General features: G+C 46.9%; 1 long non-coding RNA gene across 3 annotated transcripts; it reads left to right on the top strand.

The window, feature by feature from the left end:
- Positions 1 to 6,478: 6,478 nt before the first annotated feature.
- Positions 6,479 to 9,158, top strand: LOC128783310 (uncharacterized). 3 transcript variants are annotated; one of them, XR_008429065.1, is made up of 4 exons: positions 6,479 to 7,679; positions 8,082 to 8,206; positions 8,318 to 8,485; positions 8,817 to 9,158. It is a non-coding gene; the product is annotated as an uncharacterized LOC128783310 (long non-coding RNA). The 3 variants fall into 3 exon arrangements; XR_008429066.1 differs by having other exon boundaries at positions 6,479 to 6,894; positions 6,943 to 7,679; positions 8,082 to 8,485; XR_008429064.1 differs by having other exon boundaries at positions 8,082 to 8,485.
- Positions 9,159 to 9,993: the final 835 nt, after the last annotated feature.

Consider the following 9,993-nt stretch of genomic DNA (forward strand, 5'->3'; position numbering starts at 1 on the left):
AGGTGAATAAGAAGACACACAGGGCGAAGCCCCGGTGGAGAAACGGAGGCGCCGGAAAGACGTGAGTAGTCCAGTCTGCTCGGTCGCTCGGTCAGGGGTGGGAGTCCTGGAGTGTAGCAAATGCGAATGTGTGTGTGAGAGGGGAACTGGCAGCTCAGATTCCCCAAGTGAGTGTGGACCCCATAGTAGGGCGTTTCCCATATCCGGCGACGGAGTAGGCCACGAATTGGGGGAAGCGACTGTCGTATTGTTTGTGTTGAGTGTGAGAAGGCACTCTAGAAGATGGGTCAGAGAAAAAAGGAAATCTGCTGAACCCATGGGTGGGAGAATCTCGGTAAAACTTCCACTAGGCTTAACGGTAAAGTATTGGGATGCCTTTCCTTCTAGAAAAGGAAAAGATAGGGTTAAAATGATCCATTATTGTATGAAAATTTGGGGGGAGTAAACGGATAGGGGGAGACCAGCTGTATTGGCCCGTGTTTGGGTCGTCTGAGGATTGGATCTGTCAAGCTCTAAATATATATATATATTAACTCCAAAGAGCCCTTTAACCAAGAGGAGAGCGAATATGCAGCTCTTTGGATAGTGGGAGAGATTGAAGAAAGCTTTCCAGTTGTATTCAGGGGTGGACCCCAATACCCCAGAGGGTGAGACACTTTTGAAGGTGCATTTTGTGGTCGATTCTTGGGTGGACATTCGGAAGAAGTTGGAGAGGTTGGAGGGATGGCAGGCGAGAGGATTGGATGAGTTGTTGTGAGAGGCTCAAAAGGTGTGTGTTGGGAGAGAGGATGAGAGTTTTAAAAAGCAGTCTGGAATCATGTTAGCAGCAGTGGGGGGGACAGCGGAGTCCCCGGGGTGGGGGGAACTGGAGGTCAGTCCAGAGGTCGGACTGACGTCCAGCGAAGATGGTTTGAAGGGAAGTCGAGAGTTGGTTTGAAGGGAAGTCGAGAGGTGGAGAGAGCATTGTCTGTTTCTATTGTGGGAAGAAGGGACACATGAGGAGAGAGTGTCAGCAGAAGATTGCTGATGAGGAACAGTTCAAAGAAGATTAAGGGGGTCGGGGGCTCTATCTACTGGGGACAAGAGAAAGAACAGAGCCCCTGGTAAAATTAAAAACAAGAATATGAGTTCCTTGTGGACTCAGGGGTGGAGAGATCAACCGTCCAGACCCTTCCCCAAGGGTGTAAGGTTTCACCTGAAATAATACAGGTGATTGGGGCCAAAGGGGAACCCTTTGGAGTACCTGTAATTAAGGATGTACTCTTAGAAAGTGATTCTAAATTAGGAATTGGGTCATTTTTACTAGTTCCAGAAGCAGATTATAATCTATTAGGGAGAGATTTGATGGTCGAGTTGGGGATAGGGATAGAGGCAAAAAAGGGAGAACTAACAGTAAAACTATATCCTCTCCGGGCTGAAGACGAGGAAAAGATTAACCCAGAAGTTTGGTATACCCCCGACAGTGTGGGGAAATTAAATGTTGAACCCTTTGAGGTAACTATCAGGAACCCAGAAATCCCTGTCAGGATTCGGCAATATCCCATACCCAAAGAGGGGAGGGAAGGACTAAAAACAGAAATAAAGAGACTTTTGGAAAAGGGACTTTTAGAACCCTGCATGTCCCCTTTCAATACCCCATTCTGCCGGTAAAGAAACCGAATGGCAGTTACAGATTGGTGCATGACTTGCGGGAAATCAATAAAAGAACAGTTGAGAGATTCCCGGTCTTAGCCAATCCACATACTGTTTTAAGCCAACTTGGCCCAGAAAACCAGTGGTATAGTGTAATAGATCTTAAAGATGCTTTTTGGGCCTGTCCCCTTAAGGAAACTTCTAGAGATTATTTTGCTTTTGAATGGGAAGACCCGGATACACATAGAAAACAACAATTGAGGTGGACAGTCCTTCCCCAGGGGTTTACAGAATCCCCAAATTTGTTTGGGCAAGCTCTGGAACAAATATTGGCAGAATATTCACAGGGGGAGGGGATTGTGCTTCTACAATACGTAGATGATTTATTAATTGCAGGGAAAGAAGAAGAAAAAGTAAGGGAAGAAACTATAAAACTCCTAAATTATTTAAGCCTTAAGGGACTCAAAGTTTCAAAGTCGAAATTACAATTCGTGGAAGAGGAAGTTAAGTACCTCGGACACTGGCTGACTCAGGGGACTAAGAAATTGGATACTGATAGAGTCCAAGGAATACTTTCCCTGGAGGCTCCAAAAACTAAAAGGCAGGTTCGACAGTTACTGGGACTTTTTGGGTATTGCAGACAATGGATTGAAAATTTTAGTGGGAAAGTTAAATTTCTGTATGAAAAATTAACAACAGATGGGCTATTAAAGTGGAGCTCTGAGGATGAGACCCGGTTAAAATCATTGAAAACTGAATTGGTCAATGCCCCGGTTCTCAGCCTCCCGGATCTAAAAAGACCATTCTTTTTATTCATTAATGTCAATGAAGGGGTGGCATACGGGGTGTTAGCCCAGGAATGGGCTGGCGGAAAGAAACCAGTGGCATATCTTTCAAAGCTTCTCGGCCCTGTTAGTCGAGGGTGGCCTGCCTGTTTGCAATCGATAGTGGCTGCTGCCCTTTTGGTAGAAGAAGCAGGAAAGATAACTTTTGGGAGTGAACTGAAGGTTCTATCTCCTCATAACATCCGTGGAGTACTACAACAAAAAGCGGATAAATGGATAACAGATGCCAGCCTCCTAAAGTATGAAGGCATCCTGATTTCTTCTCCTAGGTTAAGTATTGAAACCACAAGCTTACAAAATCCAGCCCAGTTTCTATATGGGGAACCAGTTGTGGGACTAACTCATGATTGTCTTTTGCAAATAGAGGAACAAACAAAAATAAGACCAGACCTCAAAGAGGAGGAATTAGAAGAAGGATATCGATATTATGTAGATGGATCCTCTCGGGTCCTTGAAGGGAAAAGGAAATCTGGGTATGCTATTGTGGATGGGAAGATTCTTAAGAAAATAGAATCTGGTCCTCTTAGTCCCAGCTGGTCAGCACAAGCATGTGAATTGTATGCAGTGCTCAGAGCTTTAGAACTGCTAAGAGGAAAGGCTGGGACCATTTCTACTGATTCAAAATATGCTTATGGGGTGGTTCATACATTTGGTAAAATCTGGGAAGAAAGGGGACTTATCAATTCACAGGGAAAGGGGTTGATACATGGGGAATTAATTCGGAAAGTGCTCCAGGCCTTGAGAGGTCCGGAAAGAATAGCTATTGTTCATGTAAAAGGACATCAAGTGGGGATGGGAAACTCAGTACAGGGAAATAACTTAGCCGACCAGGAGGCGAAAAAGGCAGCTCTAATGAGTTTAAAACCATATAAGGGGGGGGTCGCACAAAGGGAAAATTGCTCCACTTGTGGAGCTGACTTAGAGGAAGAACCATGTTGGGCTTGTTGGGATGCATACGGAATTGATTCGATACAGTGTGCCTGTGATAACCCCCAAAAGGAACATTGATGGTGCCACGGACTCATTAATCATGAGTGTGCCTGTGAAGACCCCCAAGAGAAACATTGCCGGTTCCATGGACCCATTAACCATGTGTTAGCCTTCACGGTACAGGAAAAACAAAAACTAAACCAAATGGGGGTGAAGGAAAAAGAGGGAGGCAAGTGGATACTACCGGACAGGCGGGAGGTACTCCCAAAAGGAATGGCAATGAGGCTCCTGCAAGCAATCCATGAGAAAACCCACTGGGGAACTCAAGCCCTGGTTGACCAATTTGCAATTAAATATATGTGTATAGGGGTCTATAATCTTGCAAAACAGGTAACCCAACAATGTTTAACCTGTCAAAGAATAAATAAACAACAATTAAGAGAAATACCAATGGGCAGAAGGGAACTGGTACAACGACCCTTTTCACATATACAAATAGATTTTACAGAATTACCAAAAGTGGGGAGGTATAAATATTTATTGGTACTGGTAGACCACTTAACCCATTACGTGGAAGCTTATCCTACGGCCCGAGCTACTTCGAACACTGTGGTAAAAGTATTATTAGAGCAAATTATCCCCCGGTATGGATTAATTGAGTGTTTAGACTCAGACCGGGGACCCCATTTCACCTCTAAAATTGCAAAAGATGTCCTGACAGATTTGGGAACTCAATGGAAATATCACACCCCATAGCATCCACAGAGCTCGGGAGGGTGGAAAGGATGAATGGAGAAAAAAAAAAAAAAAAAAAAAAAAAAAAAAAAAAAAAAACACACACACACAAAAAAAAAAACCAAAAAAAAAAACCTCACAAAGTTAATGCTGGAAATAAAAATGTCATGGGTTAAGTGTCTACCTCTTGCCTTATTGAACATTCCAACTCAACCCCAAACTAATGTGGGAATCTCTCCATTTGAAAGATCACCCCTGCCAAAAAGATTCTGATATTAAATTTTACATCACCCAAATTATGAGCAGAAGGCAGGAATTGAGGAAGAAAGAAGTGTTGGCACAGAGACCACCAATCCATAAGATAAAACCAGGAGATCAAGTATCACAGAAACGGCAGTCAAGACGGCCGAAAAGGGGTGGACTCACGCCAGCCGAGTGAAAGGCCCGGTTGCCACAAATAACCAGTGGAGAGTGACTAGCCAGCCTGGGAACTTGAAAGTGACTCTTAAGAAAAACTAATGAACTCTGTGGACATCATCCAAATCAACCATAAGGGGAAGCAAAGGGATACAATTACAAACTAGCTAAAGACTATATAGTGATTTGTAACAAGGAAGGTTGTGGAGATTGTTATCCTTTTGTGTGCTTTATATGTAAAATTTGCCAAGAACGGTGGTGGGTCCATTGCCAGAGGGGAAGACCACCAATTGGGGTTTGTACTGAGTGCTATAAAACTCAGCGAAAACTAACTGAAACTGTGCTAAGGATAGGAGAATTGGAAAATCGGTGGGTCAGTTTTGGATCTGAGTGGTGGGAAATATTTACCAAGGGAGTATAGCCTGAGTATTTTTGTTTTCATACTAACGAGCCCACTCCATTTGCTGCTCAGGTAATAAAAGGGTGTTGTCGAAAGGAACTGAAGGGGATTCCTTGCAACCCACTTCTGGTCAAAGATAAGAACTGGGAACAGTACAAGGCTAGGCAGGAGCGGAAAAGGGGACGCTCAGGCGAGTACTGCTGCTGCCGAGAAGATGGTTTACCTCGCGGCTCGAAGCACCCGAGTCGGCGAGCGAGGCGGAGAGGAAAAGGCCAAGCCCCCTCTAAGTGGAACAATGCTGAAATGCTCGCACTATTGCCAGCCGAGTACTAGGATCCCTCAAAGGACCAGTCTAAGTGCCTCCGAAACACCAAGGGAGCAGCAAGCCAAAAAGGGGAAAACAGGATATTACAAAACAAAGTCAAGGCTAGGACTCCACCCTTATTGGCGAATTATTAGTTTTCTCTTGCTCTGTCCTAGTGGTGTTTCTAGTCAGGACAATGCTAAACACTTTACTTCTAGCCTACGAAACAGCAAAGCGATTTGATGAACGAAATGGTAAAAGAGAAAATGGAGGATTGTGATAAACTGTGGTAACTTGTTTGTTCATCAAAGGAATTGGAATATTAAAGGAGGAAAAATAAAATTAAAGTATGAGGGACTAGCTTGCTTGTTAGGAGATAGGGGAAGCATCTGTGAAGTTGGGAAACAGCAACTTGTAGGTTTTACTAAAAAACGGACAATAAAGAAGCAACTGCTACAAACCGCAAGGCTATAGGCATATTGCAAGGCTATAGACATATTGCAAAATGCAAGACCGCAAGTATGATTAATCACCATTTAGGGAGCTTTTCTTAGCTTCTCTTGCAGACACAGGCTAAGGATGTTGGGGGATGGCCGGAGCTGATTATGAAATCAGCGACCACCAGGCAACAGCCACCGGACTAGACAACGTAGGAGTGCTCCGGGTACGCCCATCACTGTCCGGAACCGATTGTGAAACCAACGATCACCTGCCTCGACACAACGCAGACACGATGCAGAGGGATGCTCAAGCTACGCCCACCGCTATCACAAGAGACGCGAATGAAGAAACCTCCAAGAAACTATAAAAGAGACTGAATAAGGGGGGTGGGGTGTGGGGCACTGCAGTGTGGGACACTGCAGGAGGGGCGGTTAGGAGACCCCTACCCACCCAGCGCTGTTTTGCTTGCTACTGCTTGCTGTAATTAATAAAATTCTAATTGACCTTAAAAAGGCTGAATCAAATTATTCGCCTCAATTTATCACAGGGAGAAGGCTAAAGGGAGGGGAAATATAACATTAACCAGTGGGGAAAAGGGAAAGGAGTGTTCTTGGTGGAAGAACCAAAGGGAAAACGTGGAACAGAGAAGATTCTAGGCTAAGGGGCAAACTTGAACAATAACTGACAAGACAGGGGGAGGGTACAATTCTCTTACAAAAGGGGGTGGAGAACTCATACAACTGCTCTTTCCCATGGCAACCCTAGACTGCCTTCCCCAACCCCTCCTCCTACACCAGTGACAGCTTTTCACACTGAAAGGCAGTGCTATTGTATAACAAACGCTTAACTCTTAGCCCAGCCGGGCTCGCTGGCTACTTTTGCAAGCTCTTTACCAACTAGCGATGCTTGTAAGCGGTGCTTGTAACTCCTAGCTTGTACCACGCTGCCACTAGCTGCGCTATCAGCTAGCGGCGTTCAAAGCAGCTCCTCAAACCGCGGCTTGTGCCCGCGCGCCCGCTGCGCTATCAGCTGGGCTGCGCCTAAAGCACCTTTGCAAGCCCCGACTTAAGCCCCGCGCCGCGCTCCCCTCGCTCGCCAGGGACAGCCCGTGCCACGCATGCGCCCCACCCGCTCGATCAGGTAGAGTGGCTGCTAGCCGCCCCGAGCATGCGCACTACCCGCACTAGCAGGTAGTGTGGCTGAGCTGCCCCGCGCATGCGCACTACCCGCACTAGCAGGTAGTGTGGGCTGAGAGCTGCCCTGCGCATGCGCTCTCTAGCACTGCCGCGCCGCGTCTCTCTATCTTAGCAACGCCGCACCGCGCATCACCGTTCCACTCACACATACACACACACGCACAAGCACGCACGTCCGGACGTAACAGACACACTACACTGCAATCGGGACACACACCACACACTGAAATCGCGATTTCGCCCTCCCCGAGCCGCGCTATCAGCTGGGGAGGTCCTCCCGCCGCCGGCCTCTCCCCCGATGGCGGTCTGCTTGCAAGCCCCTAGGCAAACCTGCGCGCAAAAACATCTTTTTGCGACTTATCAGTGCCAACCTTAAGAAAATAAATTAATACATACCGCTTTCATCCGCTAGTCGACGGGCCGTGGTATGCTCCCCGCAGTGTACAGCCGAGGCGCAGAGTCCCTCCGGGGAAAAGCCCCGTGGCGCCTGAGGGTGTCTGCTCCCAACCGGACCTGCGGGTGAGCAGAGCAGTCCCTTCGTGGTCGCCAACTGAAACGATACGCGGAATAAATCAATAGACTCCATAACCTGGGGTAGTTATGAAGTGGGTATGTACGTCAGCGCCCGGCACAAGTGAGATAGCCCTCCAAAACTTGTGCCCCGAGCCTCAGTCTGACCCACACTTTTATTCTTAAAGACGTTCCATATGCAATACACTGCACGACTTTTTCATGCGTATTCAACCCCTGGCCCCGCCTGTCCTCGCTTCTCATGCTAAGTAAGTCCACGCCCTTCTGGGCATGCGTGGTTTGCTGTGGTGGTCGTACGGGGGTCTCTTGGTGGTCCTGAGGCTGAAGATTGTGGTCTTCCTCATGATTGAACTTTTGAACTTTTCCTCTCTGCGCGTGCGCTTTTGGTCCTTTGGTGCTTATCTGAGTACGTCTGTCAGTCTTGATAGGCTTGGAGACAGAGGAGCTTCTTTACCTGGGTTCTTTGCTTCTTCTGGTATTGTTCTTTATGCAAGAAGCTTCAGAAATTTGCATTTTCCTTTGCCCTGTGTATTAGGCAGAGGTTTCTTAAGTAAAAGGTTGAAAATTCAACAGATAACTCTACAAGCTAAATTATAAATGCTTAATTCATTTTGTTAACCTAACTCTAAAAATCTCTGTTTCACCTCGAGAGCTGTCACAGAGCAGAAGAGCAGCTGAGATGCTGAAAAGCAGCAAAGCTGAACAGCCTGCCTCAGCTTCAGCAGTGTGCAATTGACTGAAGGCAAAACACGAAGCAGCAGAGCAGCGGGCTTCTGTGCGCACTGAAGGCAATTGCAAGAATCCAGCAGCTGCTCCTTGCCAAGCACAGTCAGCTGCCTAGGTTCTTGCTTCTTGACCAACTCCCAGTTGCCCTTCTTTTCAGCAGCTGCCACCGTGTTCTCTGCATCTCGGAGCCTCTGGGGAGCAACAAGAATTTCCAAGGTGGTGTAAGAGCCCGTCTGAAGCCCCTCATTTTCCGTTCTGCCTTCCGATTGCCACGAGAAAGAATCCCTTCCTCCACTGCAGTTCCGGCTTAGAACAGGACACAGTGCAGGTGCAACCACTGAACCGTCATGCTAGCTGTTCCGAACAAGGCCTGGCAAGAACTTGGCAAGGACTTGGCAAGGACTTGGCAAAGACCTGACGTGGACCCAGCACGGGACAGCCTGATGCGCGGCCTGCTTCTAATCTCCGTTCTTAAGCCAAATGAACTTTTGGGGTGACTCCCGGGGTCCTTCATTGAAGACCCCTCATCTGCCTCGTTACCAGTGTGACAAACAAAGAATGAGAACCCTCCTCCCAAGGACTGAGACTGAGACCCCTGCTATAGGGAGGAGGGGAAATTGGTGGTCTGACCACTAATGACATGACCTGTTTCCCTTCAGTGATTCAAATGGACTTATTCTTCATTGGATTCGTCTTGCTTTGGTGGTTTCTGTGGACTCTCCTGTTCCCGCGTGGCGATTACAATGGACTTTCGTTGTTACACTTGCTCCCCCCTCTTTCCTCTGTGGACTATAACTGGAGCCCCGAGTCGACCAGAACTTCGGAGACTCCCCCGACACGACAGACGGAACCCCATCGTCCGGACCACTGAGGATCTCGCCTGTGTTGGTAGCTATTCCCATACCCCTCTTCTCTCTCTCTCTCTCCTTTTATCTCCTTTCCGATCCCCACTATCGCATTTACTGTTTTGGCCCTAATAAAGGTGCATTTGTTGTGATTAACTGATAGTCCCTTGTTTGCCTTTTTGCACTTTTGGGATCGGTGAAAAGAACCATCACGACACCCCGCAAGAAGCGGATCGTGACATTAAAATTGGCGTCACGGACAGGATTTCTGTCTAGACAGAAGGGTTGCAGCTGAAAAGGCACCCACACTGTCTTTGGAAATTCACAAAGGATCCACTAGTGCAAAAGGCGGGACACTTGTTTTGTTGTTGTTGTGTATCTGGTCTGGGAAGGAAGGGACAACTTGAAGCAACTAAGCAGAGCCTCCCAGGCAGATTATTGTCCTTTCACCCAGCCAGGGAAGCGAAGGGCGACACAGCTAGGGCTGTGTAGTTTTGTGGAACTTAAGTTTGTAGCTCCCTGTCGTGGTTTTGGTCCCTTCACAAAATGAGTGACAATCTTAGCCTTGAAATTAAAGCTGAATTTTATGCACTACTAGCCAAACACAATGCCAGACCTTCTACGGAAGGAGAAAAATGGGCACAGAGTAATTGGTTGAACTTAGAAAATGTTATTGATAGAGTGCGTTCATTACAACATGAAACAAAATTCAAACTGGGCAAAAATAAAACTATCTTATGCTCAGTTTTGGGAGCTTGTCTTACGGCAGCTATAGAAAATGGCTTCGAGCGATGAAGTGAGGAACATGCTATAATAGACTCCCTTCAAAATCTAGTTGAAATTTTGCAAAAACAGTTCTATGAAGCAAAAGATGTGATCTATGCATTGCGAGCTGCCTTAACAGAGGAACATGTTAACAAATCACATCATGCTGATTCCTCTACAGAGCTTGAGGAGAAGGAAACTCCTCACGTGAAACAAATCTATCCTC

The sequence above is a fragment of the Vidua chalybeata genome, unplaced genomic scaffold (genome assembly GCF_026979565.1).
Source record: "Vidua chalybeata isolate OUT-0048 unplaced genomic scaffold, bVidCha1 merged haplotype scaffold_177_ctg1, whole genome shotgun sequence".
NCBI lineage: Eukaryota > Metazoa > Chordata > Aves > Passeriformes > Viduidae > Vidua > Vidua chalybeata.